The sequence below is a fragment of the Gracilinanus agilis genome, chromosome 3 (assembly GCF_016433145.1).
Source record: "Gracilinanus agilis isolate LMUSP501 chromosome 3, AgileGrace, whole genome shotgun sequence".
Lineage (NCBI taxonomy): Eukaryota > Metazoa > Chordata > Mammalia > Didelphimorphia > Didelphidae > Gracilinanus > Gracilinanus agilis.
The window spans coordinates 184,358,538-184,373,027 of record NC_058132.1 but is presented as its reverse complement, the minus strand read 5'-3'; the positions used below and the strand labels follow the sequence as shown (position 1 = coordinate 184,373,027).

Sequence of the window (14,490 nt, the reverse complement as noted above, 5' to 3'; positions counted from 1 at the left end):
ATATAGAGAGAGTAGATATATTGTATTACTAAATATTTGTTAAAGACCCTACATTTAATGAATTTATACTTAAAGACTTATGAAATCCTAGGGCAGTGTTTTTGTAAATCACTTCAATTCAATAAACATTACTTTAGTACTATGACCTAGGTATTGTGCTACACAGATGGTGCAAAATGTCCTTGCTCTGAAAGAACCTACATTTAACATATTCTTTGAACATAGAATGGAAGAGTTGGCATCTAAATACCTTCACAAGGTTGCATATCTTAATTTTTCTAGCTTCCTCTCATTATTTCCCTTCACATAGTAACTAAAACATAGTAAGTACTTAAATTATTTATTTCTTTACTTACTTCCACACATTCCATATATGGGTAAAACTTTACTTCTCTCTTTCCACCATACCTACCTTTTAAAATGTACTTTTTAATTTAGTGTCTTTGCTTATTCTGTTCCGTGTGCCTAGAAGAATCTTCTATTCTCATCATTTGTCTTTTAAACTGTTAACATTATTTTCATTTCTTTTTCCCACTATAGTTTGACCTGTCATAATTGATTCTTGAATTCCTTTTTGAGTTCTTCCATGCTTAAGACCAATTTCCATTTTTCTTTGAAGTTTTTCATTTGATTGTTTGGATCTCACCATTCCCTGTTGATTCTTTGATTTGCTTTTTGTTGCCATATATTTTTTTGAAGTTTAGGAGTTTCTTTTTCTTTTTGCTCATTTTCTAGCCTCTTTTTGCCTGTGGACTGAGAATTCCTCTGCTGTCTCCTCTGTTGCTGTTCTGTAGTGCTTGGCACTATGAGCTATTTTGTTGTGGGGTTAGTTCTTCACAGCAGTGCATGTTTGAAAAGGACCAGCTATATGGACTTCTGGGCTTCACTGTAGACTGGTGCCAAGATCTGAGACTTCAAGGGGTAAGTGTGAAGTACTCTTTAGTTGGTGTAGTCCAGGTCTCAGGATTCTGAAGTTAGCCTATGCTCAGGTTCTGAATCTGGCACAGTAGGTGGGACAAGCTCTCCTCTATGTGCAGTTTTCCTTCAAGTTCCCCCTTATCCTGGGAAAATCAAGTCTCTTTGCCTACCTTTCAAGTTGAGTTCAGTGGGAGAGTGCCCTCAGTCCATCCTGTTGTTGATTTTTACTCCTATCATTTTGAAGTGCTATTTAAAGATTGGTTTAGAAGGACTATTAGAGCAGTTTCAGCTTTTACTGCTACTAAGCTGCCAAATTGGCTCCACCCCATCTGCCCAATCTCATAATATTTTTTATTCAAGCCCAACATGTACTTTCAAGGTAAATTTTAATGTCATCTCTTTGGTGAAGCCTTGATATTTATTGTTCACATTCACCTCAGTTTTCACAAAAAAACTTTTTGTATTCCTGCCTAGGACATTTATTTAATTCATGTCTTCTGAAGTATAGTTATTTGTGTTTGTGGTTTTTCCTACTCAGTGACTTTAATCCCTGTGAAAGCAAAGACGGCCTTGTGACATTATAAATTCTTTCAGCTCTTAGGAGTAGTTATTTAATAAATTTGTTATTTTGAATATAATGTATTTTTGGGATTATATATTGAATATCAAAAGCATTAGGAAAACAACATTCCAAAGAGCTTCTGAAAACACTGCTTCTAAAACTCTAATTAATAATGTGGTTGCAAAAGGTTAAAAAGGCCTAAGAATTCATTGCTCTTATAAGGAAGTATAAGAATAAAACTATAATTTTTCTTGATATGGCCTTTATAATTCTCTTAATGTAGTGCAAAAAACAAAGAAGCTTTTGCTATTATCATTGTCATTGCTGTTAGGATTATTTCTTCCTTAGAAATATTACTTATTCTTTCTCACTACAAATTCTCCCTAAAAGGTAAATATCTACAAATCCTATTTGATGAGGACTACGCTGGATGATCTATGTTAACTCTGAGAGCAATAATAATTCACCTCAATTACTCCAAATCTTTGCCAAATATCTGATCTCAAGCACTATCTTCCCCGAAAGTAAGTTGAGGATTCAGGCTTTTTAAGAAAATAGAAACAAAATTTGGAGAAAGAACCAGAGAATAGTGGTGGCATGTTGGTGATTTTGAATATGTTTTCTTGGAAAAAGGAAATCATTAATTTTAATTTAAAGTATTATATCCTGTAGCCAATAATAGCCACATATTGATTCTCCCAATTATGTATCTTTTAACTGTTGGGAGAAAATCTTCTGAAATTTGAAGTGGATGGGGTCTGATGTTAAATCCAAGTTTATTAGCAAGATTGAGCAGTAACCCAATGCATCTCACAATGCTTAAAACAATTATAAAAGAAGCCAGATCAGACCAAAGGAGAATTAAGAATTGAGACCCAGTTGTGTGGGCTATGCCCTCACTTTCTTCCCTTTGTGTTGCCCCTATTACTGCTCATACAATCTTGATTAATGTTAATAAGGAATTAACCTATTGATCATGCCAAAAGTGGAAGCCCATTGATCTTCATTAGCTTTATTCCCTACTAACCAGGATGATGTATGTACTTCATGTGCTTTCTGACACAAGACACTCTAAGTAATACCATCTCTTCTCTTGAGTAGATTTGCTGAGTAATTCTAATTGAACAAAATACTAATTCTTAAGTTAAGACACACTAGAGATCAACTATATATACATATATCTATCAATCATACTTCATTGGCACAAGAGAAGGGTTTCTATAAGAACTGCCCTGAAATGACCACCTATCATTGGTAATGGAGGGATAAATCTACCTTTACATCTACTTTATAGCTATGGGGTATTACAGTTTGCTTGAAATGGTTGGAGAGAAAAATCTCATGTGCTTTTAAATATGAATGACCTATGTACTAAACTTAGTCGGAACAGATATTTTACTGCTCAGTCATCACCTATTTTCTGTCATTTGTGAATTACTAGAATGGGAAAGATCTCCTCTCCTCCTACCAAAGTTTAGTAAGCCTCATTGTAGCCCAGGGTCAATAGAAGAAGGAAGATATAACAGATAGAACAGTTTCTTTCATCACCTGGCATATCTATTATAAGTTTTTCATCCCCTTCTCACAGTGAAAACACTTCTTAACCAGACACAATCTTATATGTGTATTTGATGCCCTAGTGCAGTGATTCCCAAACTTTTTTAGCCTCTCATGCCCTTTCCAGAAAAAATATTACTTAGCTCCCCCTGTCACATACTATCACTGCCCCCTTACAGTTATTCACCACCCCCAAATACACTTGTGGCCAGGGGGCGGTGGTGCCCACTTTGGGAATCACTGCCCTAGTGCTTTGGTGGTTTCAATTACTCTAGCTGAGGCTCCAGAAATTTTTGGGTGATCTGTTAATGCTTTTCTCCTCCTCTTCCTTCTCTGCCTTTTCCATAATTAACTCTGTCTCTATCTCTGTCTCTCTCCACACAAAAAAATACACATATGCATATATATATACATATATATACATGGGTATGTGTATATTTAAATGATAGTGGGTGAGAAGATTATGTATATAACAATTCTTTGAGCATCACTATGGTCCCACCTCAAATATGTGAGTGTTTCTCCCAGGAGTCTACCTGATCCATCTTCTCTTTCTATAATTTTTCTCTTAGTGATTTCATCTACTCACATGACTTCAACTAATATTTTTAGGCAAATAATCCTCATATTTTTATATCTAGTCCTTATTTATTTCCTGATATCCAGTCTCATATCTTCAAATTCTTATCTGCAGTTCAATGTCCTGTAGGTATATTAAACTCAATAAATGAAAAGCAGAATTCACTAACTTTCCAACAGAATAAAAATTCCTTCACAGTAAGGGTTATTTGATTGTTATCTTTTTCTAGGTAGTATGCAGTATCATTTTGAAAATAAGTTCAGATTTAGAATTCAGATTAAAATTAAGAATCCCTGTTATAGATAACAAAGGTAGTACCCATTTTCTTAATATTAGGACTTGATTAATTACTAGATTTTTATTGGGACTTTTAAAAATTGAGATGCGTTTCCTCACTAGTCTCACATCTTATACCCTATTGCAGTTGTGAATATACCTTGTTCTATCATTAAACAGGAAATCTGTCTTTATAAATATATAAAACAATTAAAATTGTCTACGAATCCAAGTGGCAGAAGCTCTGACTGCCATTATGTTTTGATCCTTGGTGAAAGTGTAAAAATCTTTAGTAGATGGGAATACTGAACTTTTCCTTGTTAAATTTTGTCTTTGCACTGAATTCCTCCTTGTAACTTTAGACAATAGCATTGTACTGTTTTTATGATATTGCGTTCTTAAAGGCCAAGCATGCCAAGCTCTGGCTAGTCTCACTGAACTGGAAAGGTTTTGAATATAGACCCTACGATAACATTTATCTGTCATTGCACACTTAGGTCACTTAGAAGTGGTCAAGATAAGTTATAGAGTTCCATGTTCAAGTTTGCTGTAGAGTGACAAATTCTTTAGTCATAGTATCTTCTAAAAACTACCTAGCAACAACAACAAGCATACATGAAGTATCTACTATGTCTCAGGTAGTATGCTAAGTTCTTAAGACTTTGTGCTAAGTGCTGGTTACAAATGTACATAACTATTGTTATGTGTCTCTGTGGAGAAGTTACCCACACTGACAAAATCCTAAGTATCCCAAGACTTATATAGGTAGAGAGATATAGGAATATATAATTGAGAGAAAGTGGGAAAACGATCTTTACATCTTTCAGTAATTATCACCAGATCATAAGATCATTAGCCAAAAGATCACAGGGAAAAGACCATAGGAAAGACCATCTGGTCAGTTCCTCTCATTTTTTAGATGAAGAACGTGAGGCATTGAGAGGTCTTTTGGATCAAAAGTCAATATAACCAATATGAGTTAAGCAATTCACTCAAATCCTTTGAATACAAACCCAGCACTCTCTACTATAACTTAAAACAGGGGAACATGATGTAAAAGTTAAAATATCAGAGCACAGAGGATATTTTCCTGTCCCAGCTGGGAAGGTCTGATAACCAAAATGGGTTTCGTATCATAAAGTACATGACAATTAAACAGAGGGCAGGATGCACAGAGAGTAGAAAATAGTTTAAATAATCAAAGTGTTCATAGAAAAGAGACATAAAAAATATAGTACTAGAGAGTTACTGTAGTTACTTTCTGATGGGAAGAGAGATTCTGGGACAATGGACAAAAGCACTAACTGGAGAAGGGTAAAATGAACTTCAGTCATTAGCACAGAGGATTTGTTAGAAGAGCTATAGCCACCCTTAGGAAGGAAGAGATTTATTAAAGCACAGCATGACTAGTGGCTATTGGCAAGATATTAGTTGACTCTGAAAATACCCAGCATGGTTGAGGGGAAAGCATTTGACTATATCTTGTTCCCTATTGCCACTAGCATATTGTCTCCCTACTTCCATCACTAAGTAGCCTCTCCTCTTTTAAGATTCATATATTCTATGTATATCTAATTAAAGCTTGGCAGCTCTCACCTACAAAACTTCAGAACTATCCCCTTATTTCCTAAATAAGGTCAGTACCCAAATTGTCTTCTTTCCAACCCTGGGCCTCATATTGAGTAGGAAACTTCAATACATCTACTGATACTCCCTCAAACACTCTACTTGTTCAGTTCCTTCATTTATTCACTTCCCATGACCCCACCCCATCTCAAAAACTCACAGAGATGGTCAAGATGGTCACACCTTTGATTTTTCAATAATCCACAAATTCAACACTTCTATGTTCAAGATTTCTTAAATGCGCTTAACCTACCATAATCGATTGACTTTCCATTTTTTTCTCTGATTTCCCATACCAAACCATTTATCCACATTATGAGGTCTGTAAGATTAAAAATGATTATTCCAAGTATTTAAATTTCATAGGATTTAATAACAAGTGAGAGAGAAAAGGTTCCTTCAGATCAGTGAGTAGAGCAAAGAGCCAGAGATCTAGAAGCCTGCCTCACTTGAGTCAAAGAAAAAAAGCACCTCAGCATGGGTTTCAGCAAATTTATAAATAAATTCATGCCTGGGCACAACACAGGGACACAAGACAAGGGAACCTGGGGAAGAGTAAAGAATTCTGAGAAATGAAGTCTCCAGGGTACACACAGGTCCAATCCCTTGCACCCTCAATTCTTTCCCAGGTCATTATCCCTGTACTAGCCATTTTCTCTTCTTTTCCCAATCTTGACCCACTGGGTGAATTAGTTCTACTCTTTACTGTCCTATTCTCTTGAGTTCTTTGCCTACTTATCACATCATCAGTTATTTTCTAAAAACCCTAAACTTTGACCCACTCCTATTATCTGTTGTTTTAGCTCCTACTCATCTTTTACTAAACATAAGTAGAGAAAATCAAACAATTTTTCTGATTATGTACAATTAAAAATATTTTTCTTGCATGATCTCACTTGGTCCATCACTGCTTCTAGGCAACCCTACATCTCCTTATCAACACACTGTTCTACTCTCCACAGTAGCTAATAAAAATCTTTGTATCCCTTCTTAAGTCATCCATCAAGGTTCCCTTCCAGTCACCCTCTCAGCCTCAGAGTTTATATAAAATAATAAAGTCATTTGCCAAGAACTCCATGTTTTCCCCTCTTCCTCTTCTCATAACATTCAAATATCTTCTCATACTCTTTTCTCCTTCATTGCTTTCTTACATGAAGAGTTGTAAGAGATCTAACAACTGATCCTATGCCATCCCAACTTTTCACCAGAATCTTCCTTACTCTTACATATCTTCAATATTTCCCTGTCTCTTGGTTCCTTCCCTACTATTTAAAACATGCTCATGTCTCCTCCATTTAAAAAAACAAACACTAATATGATTCTTTTGTCCCTTATAATTCTTTCTTTTGCCCTTTGTGACAAAACTCCCAGAAAAGGTCATTTACAATCTATTTTCTCCTCTCATTCTGTTTCTTCCTAAAATTCAGTTTTTGACCTAATCGCAATACCAAGCCTGATATCTCCAAATGTGCCAATGATCTCCTAATTGTCAAATACAATAGCCTTTCCTCAGTTCTCATTTTTCTTGATGTTTCTATAGCTTTTGACATTTTAAATTATCTTCTTGTCCTAGATGTTCTTTTCTTTCTAACTTTTAAGACACTATTCTCTCCTAGTTTTCTTACACCTTATCTCCCTTCCCTGAGTTCATTTCAGTGACACTTGCCACCTTATAGTTTAACAAATAAAAAACTGTCCTCTAACTTTTGACTCTGGACTTTAACTCTGACTGTCCCCCTGCCTAGAATATTCCTGCTCCTTATCTCTGCCTCTTGGCTTCCCTGCTTCCTTCAAGTCCTGACAAATTCCTATCTACAATAGGAAGCTTTTCTCAATTTCTTAATTTGAATGTCTTCTCTACATTAATTATTTCCTATTTATCCTATATATAGCGTGTTTATCCATGTTTGTTTGCTTGTCAATCCTGTCTCCACATTAGATTGTGAGCTCCTTGAGGACAGACTTTTATATTTTGGGTTATCCTCATTGCTTAGCACAGTATGTGGCATATAAGTAGGTACTTAATAAATACTTATTTATACATTTGATTGCCTAAGGACTGATTAAGGATTTTAATACCCTGCATTTAACATATCACCTATCAGCTTTTGACATTTGTGTCTTTTATCTCATTTTTCATCTCAACCTAGCTCTATGGGTCTCTCAACTCTATCATAGCAGATCACTCTAACTCAAGGGTAGTATTAAGAGATAGTTCATGCACTTTATAGCCATATTTGCTTTAAAGAATTACAATGAAATGTTGCCCTCTGTTTTTGTGGGACCAGTGATCAACCTGTCCTGTCAGGTGAGAATTTAGCATTTAATTCCTTCACTATATGCATTTGCCCATTAGATTCCATATAAATAAAGAATAATTTTCCTTCTGCAAGTCATGATGAAGATTACCAAAAAGCTTTCAAAATCTTGTGAACTGTAAATGACATTTGTGTGGCAAACTTTAAAAGAAAAGTGCAGTTTCTGCAATGTCTTTATGCATTTTTAGCCCATGTTCTCTATGTCATCCTACTACAAATAGTCTACTTGGTTCATGCATAGTGCACAAACCCAGATAACTATAGCTCACAGGTTTGAAAAGCCCTCATTAGTTGCCTTCACATGATCTTGGCAATCTGCAAATTATAAATTTTAAGCCATCATTTCAGATGCCAAGAAGCTATTTTTCTCAGATCAACTGGATGTTTATTTATATGAAAAACCAGTTAGAGGATTTTGCACTCCAGAGTAACCTCAAGAATATACATTGTGGACCATAGGAATGCTTCCTCATGCCAAGGGGCCTCAGGTTTTAAAGCTAAAGATATTTTTAAGGACATTTTAACATTCAAGGAGTTTCTTTCCATTCCTCCTCCCTTCTGTGACATTGGAATTCTAGCTGCAAGATAGGGGGTCAAGCTGCAGCTCAGAATTCCAGAGTCCACCCTCCCCCCCCCCCCCCCCGAGAACTCTGGGTGAGGGGGCAGTTTAAGGCAGTTAAGGGCAATTGATTTCTAGGGGTTGAAGTGAGCAGGTCACTCTATTTGCTGTTCCCAGATCTTAGTTGCTCAAGAGGGTTTTATGCTTGAATCTTAACCCAGTCATTTTAGTTCTCTGCTGCCAACCTTGCTTTAGCTTGACTAGACCTTTAAGCAACATCGTAACTATTACTATTTAGTTATTTAGAAAAGATTAATTATAGGCTTTGAGGGCTAACTGGCTATAAAGGATACCTCTCCCTTCTGGGGGGGAGGGGCTGCTTGGACCTAACAGTTTAGGGATTCCCTGACCTTATTTTATCCTTGTTAAATTTCCCTTCCTTCCCTTCCCCACATATCATTAAACCCTTCATTATTTGGGAGCTGTGCCTGGCTATTATTTAGGGAAATACTTAGACCTCCTGGAGCTGAGCTCTTCCTGCCATGTGGACCAAAGCCTGACCCTTCCTCTGTCCCTGAAAGCTTCAAGACATCAAGCTTCTCCTATTTTCCCCTTCTCAAACCTGTAGGGAAATAGTTTAGAGAAAGTTCACATCTTTAGGAGATCAGCCTTACCTAGTTTCCTGACTGAGATCAGAAGATAACAGATCAACCTCCACTTTGTAACTGCTTGGTGGGAGGGGGGAAGTAAAGGAGTACTCCCAAGATCTTATCCCTCCCTGCTGACAGGCCTGCTTGAGAACCTGTGTGTGTGTCATCTCCATAAATCAAAGATAAGTAAGACCTGATTACTCTATAGACCACTGGCATTTGCAGCTTCCCACAAATATATCTGTTTAACAAATATAACACTTCCCATTCCATTTCCTTTCTAGGGAAGCATATTTTCTGTTTTCTATAAAGAAGATTATATATAATTATGCATATAATGTATTTAAAATGTTACCTTAAGTTTTAGAACTAATACTAAGTATCAGTTCCAAGACAGGGGAGTGGTAAGGACTAGGCAACTGAGGTTAAGTGACTTGCCCAGGATTGAACACCAAGGAAGTATCTGAAGTCATATTTAAGCCCAGGTCCTTCCAACTCCAGGCCTTGAATTCTATCCACTGCGTTACCTAGTAACTGCTAGAGCATAGGATTTTAAATTTTTTTGAATTATCACAGAATACCTATCCCTAGGCTGTTTATTTGAAAGTTTTTTTAATCTATAAAATATTTGGGGGAATAGTTTCTTTGTCTTTTGTGAGATTCATATTGCAGAGAGGAATTCAAGCTGCAAATGGGTGTTCAGGCTACAGCTCAGAATTCCAGAGGGCCACCGCGAACTCTGAAAGAGGGGGTAGTTAAGGCAGTTAAGGGAGTTGGAGTCCTGGGTTGAGAGTAGGCAGGTCACTCTCTACTTGCTGAGTCTTAGGTCCTGGGGTGCTCTTGGGGCTTGAGGCTTGAATCTGAGCAAAGCCAGCTCAGTTCCTAGCTGCCAGTCTGCTTTACCTTGATTTGACATTCAAACTACATCACAGTTTACCTCTGTTAGTTATTTATATATAGAGGGAGAATATTTATAGGGGTAGAGAACAGATTAGCCATTCAAGTAACCTTTCCCCTTTGCGGGGAGGGTCTACTTGGACATAACAGTTTGAGGGCTTCCCTGACCTTAGCAAACCTTCTCCATCTCCCTTCCTTCCCATCCCCACATATCATCAAAACCTTTAATCAATTGGGAGCAGTGCCTGGTTATATTTAGGGAAATACAACTTCCTCAAACTGAGTTCTTCTTACTTGATAGCCCTGGTTAATATCATATCCTCTGTGCCTGTTAGCTTCAAAGACATCAAGCTTCTCTTATTCTCTCCTATTCAATCCTGTGAGGGAATAATTTGAGAAAGTTATTATCTTTAGGAGTTTGGTCTTTCATAACTTAACTGTCTGAGCCCAGAACATATCTCATCAGGTTGTCCACCATTCTCATATTGTAACTGACTTTCTAATTGCTTAGGGGAGGGGGTGAAATGAAGGAGCACGCAGCAAGATCCTGCCCCTCCCTTCAGTCAAGCCTGTTTGTGGGTGTGTGTATGTGTCCTCTCCATAGACCAAAGGATCAGAGAGATTTGATCCTACAGACCTCTGTCATCTTACAGCTTCCCAAATACAACACTTTATATCCCAAATTCTAAGAGGCTGTGTGGCACAGAGAGTAAGAATGATGAATTCATATTCAGAAAGACTTGGGTTCAAATCCTACCTATGGCAAATTCTGGCTTTATAATACTCAGTCAATCTCTTTGGATGAATTCTCAAATACTATGTAGTCTTTAAGACAATATATTGCAGAAATGGTGAATTGCAGAAAAATCCAGTCTGCAAGAGTAGAAATGGTTTATTTCTGGGATTTCTTTTTGCCAATGAAATAATAGACTGGAGGAGAAAAAATAACATTGCACACTCTAAAAAATTTTCAATGCCTAGAACAGTACTATGACAATTGAGAAATACTTTTCAGATCATAAATGTTTGAGCTGAGTTGAAATTATCTGGTTTCCTGGCTCAAATATCTTTTTGCTGAAATCTAGGTCTACTAATGGTATCTTTTTTATGTTTTTAATTTTTTCCAGATTACATGTCAATATCATTTTAAATAATTTTTCTGACACTTTATGATCCATATCTTCTCTATCCCTCACACTCCAACACCTCCCCATCATGGCTGGTAATATGATCTAAGTTGTACATGTGTTATTAGACAATACATATTTATACCTCTTTCAAGTTGTGAAAGAAGATACTTATCACTTACTTCACAGATAAATTCATGGAGGAAATAAAGAATGGTATGCTTCAATCTACATTCAGACTCCATCAGATCATTCTATGGAGGTGGATAGCCTTTATTGTCATGAGTCCTTTGTGGTTGTATTTCATCCTTGCATTGTTGATAATACTTCCTCCATTCACAAATTAATTCAAAGCTGATCATCATATATTATTGCTATTCTTCTGGTTCATCTCATTTCACTTTATACCACTTTATAAAGGTCGTTCCAGGTTTATATATTTCTTTTTTGTGATCAATTTATTTATTTCTTATGATTCCAACACTATTTTTATAAAGCCATATTAGACCTTTTGCGTTATTATCTATAACCTGTTCTTGCTTCCCTCCTTTCAACATGTTAAAGAGATTCCCCATGTATCTCTGTCAGTCTCTTTAAATGTCCTTTTCCTTATCATTTGAATTATCTCTTTGTACCATCCCTTTATGTTCTCTCCTGAGAGGAAGACAAACCTGAACTTTCAACATCAATAATGGTCACTGTGTTCTTGCAGAAATGTAAATATTTGTAAAAGTCATTACATTTTCCCTCTGCACTCTGCTCCTTGTGAGATTATCAGTTTTTAGTCATTTTTACAAAAGCCAAAGGCTTTTCTGTAGACCTACTGTGGCAAGCATCTTTTGGGGTTTTCAACCTGAAAATTGGCTTTCATCTTGCTCATTAAGCAGCATGTAAATAGGAGCAATAGTGGTGCATCATGTGAGAATGAAAAGTTGAAATTTTCCAAGTTACAATGACACTCTATTATAGAGCATGTGTAGAATTGAATTTTTTAACCAAGAGGTTGAGAGAAGAAAAGAAGGAGAATACAGCTAGTTTAAGGGAGAGTGTCGGGGGGAAAAGTGAACAATGAGGAACTGGAGTTCATGGGGAGGATAAAAAGTGAGGTTAGAAATTGTAAGGCAGAGGACAACAGAATTGCAAAATATTATGATGAAAGAATTTCAAAGTTCTTTAAAACTGAGGTAGAAAATTTCTGGGTAATCACATAATCAATGGTATGACTAACTTTGTGGCTGAAATGGAATAGAAGAGAGTTATCTTTGAGCTGATTCTTTTTTTTTGGATCTTGTCTTTTTTCACGTTACTTTTTCATTTTTTAAATAATATTTTCCATAGTTAGATGATTCATGTTCTCTCCCTATCTTTTTCCCTCCCCCTCCTAGAGTTGACAAGAAATTCCATTGATTTATACATGTAATCACCCAAAACCTATTTCCATATTATTCATATTTGTAATAGAGTATTACTCTAAAACCACAATCCCAAATCATATACCCATATAATCAAGTGATAAATCACATGTTTTTCTTCTGAATTTCTACTTCCATAGTTCTTTCTCTAGAGTGGATAGCATACTTTTTCATAAGCCCCATGGGATTGTTCTTGATCATTGCATTGCTATTAGTAGCAGAGTCTATTATGTTTGATCATCCTACAATGTTTCAGTTACTGTGTGCAATGTTCTCCTGGCTTTTCTCATTTCACTCTGCATCATTTCATGGAGCTCTTTCAAATTCATATAGAAATGAAGCAGTTCATCATTCCTTATAGCACAATAGTATTCCATCACCATCATATGCCACAATTTGTTCAGCCATTCCCCAATCCCCTCATTTTCATTCCCCAATCCCCTCATTTTCCAATTTTTGCCACCACAAAAAGTGCAGTTATAAATATTTTTGTACAAACATTTTTTTCTCTTTTGGGCACAAACCCAGTAGTGATATAGCTGGATCAAAGGGCATTCAATCTTTTAAGGCCCTTTTGGCATAATTGAAAATTGACTTCCAGAATGGTTGGATCAATTCATACCTCTACCATCTTTGAGCTGATTCTTAAAGGAAATTAGGGACTCTACTAAGTGGAGGCAACAAGGAAGAATACTTCATACTTCAGATGCAGCAATTTCTACCAAGAAAGAAAGTTGTAAAGTACTGGGTCAGAAAAATATTCATATGATACTAAGCCTTGGTAAGTGTGAAGAGATGTCAGTCTACCAGATAATGATTGACCAGATGATTTTTTTTGCTTGGCCCCATAACTATTGATAAATGGATTACCTATCCTGATTAAAACATTGATGCATCCTTAATAAATGTATCATTAAACACTTTTTAGTTTTCGATCAGCAGATTTAGTCATGTCCAACCTATTGTGATCCCATTTGAGAGTCTCTTGGTAAAAATACTTGAGTGGTTTTCCATTCCTTCTTCAGCTCATTTTTATAGATGGGGAACTGAAGGAATTCACTTTAGGTAAGTGACTTGCCCAGGGTTACACCACTTTTAAATGTCTGAGGCCAGATTTGAATTCAATAAGACAAACCTTCCTGACTTGAGGTCAGGCACTCTATCCAATGGACCACGTAGCTGCTCTGGTAAATGCTATTTCATTTTATTAATTATTAGAAAGATTTAGGACCAAACTGAGGTACTGGCATACTTCTTAAAAGAAGCAAAATTTTTGCTAAACTCTTACTTTCCAGATAAAATGTCTTCAGGTATTTCCTAATGATATCATTTAACTGAAGTTCTGTGGCATAGTGAATAGAAAGACTGTGGAATCATGAATTCATAAGTTTTTACATGAACATATAACATAATTTATACACATATGCAAACATTTATTGATGTAGATGTACTTCTATATGCACATATATGTGCATTCATCAATAAAAATGTAGATACACTATAAGTATATATGAATACATATATAAATTTATTTTTATGAGCAGATAGATACATAACATTGTCGTGAAAAGCTGATACCTGTTTTAAAACATTGAATCCTATAGAGTTTAGTATAACTTTGTTAGAAACACTGGGACAGAAAATATATGTATATATATATATATACATATGTATATATATATACATGCGTGTATATATATGATAACCAAAATAATTTCATTCTTAAAATGCTTATTTATTGAATTTCTGTATGATTTAGAATAAAATAGTGATTTTATCTGGACCATTAAATTAATTCATTTATTCATTTGCTCATTTACTCAACAAATATTTGATTGTCTACTATGATCAAATTAATATATGAGACTTTGAATGGAAACAGAAGATGAAAATGTGACCAGTGCCTTTAGAGAGCTCAAAACCTAGAAGGGAAATTTACCCATACAGAAATAATTCTAACAACAGATGATACTGAGTAAGTACCATAAGGCAGATAAGGAAAAGAAGT

The 14,490-nt window shown here is 35.8% G+C and overlaps 1 pseudogene; it reads left to right on the top strand.

Moving 5' to 3' along the window:
- Positions 1-846: 846 nt before the first annotated feature.
- Positions 847-14,490, top strand: part of LOC123241348 — a 98,633-nt pseudogene continuing 84,989 nt past the window's right edge.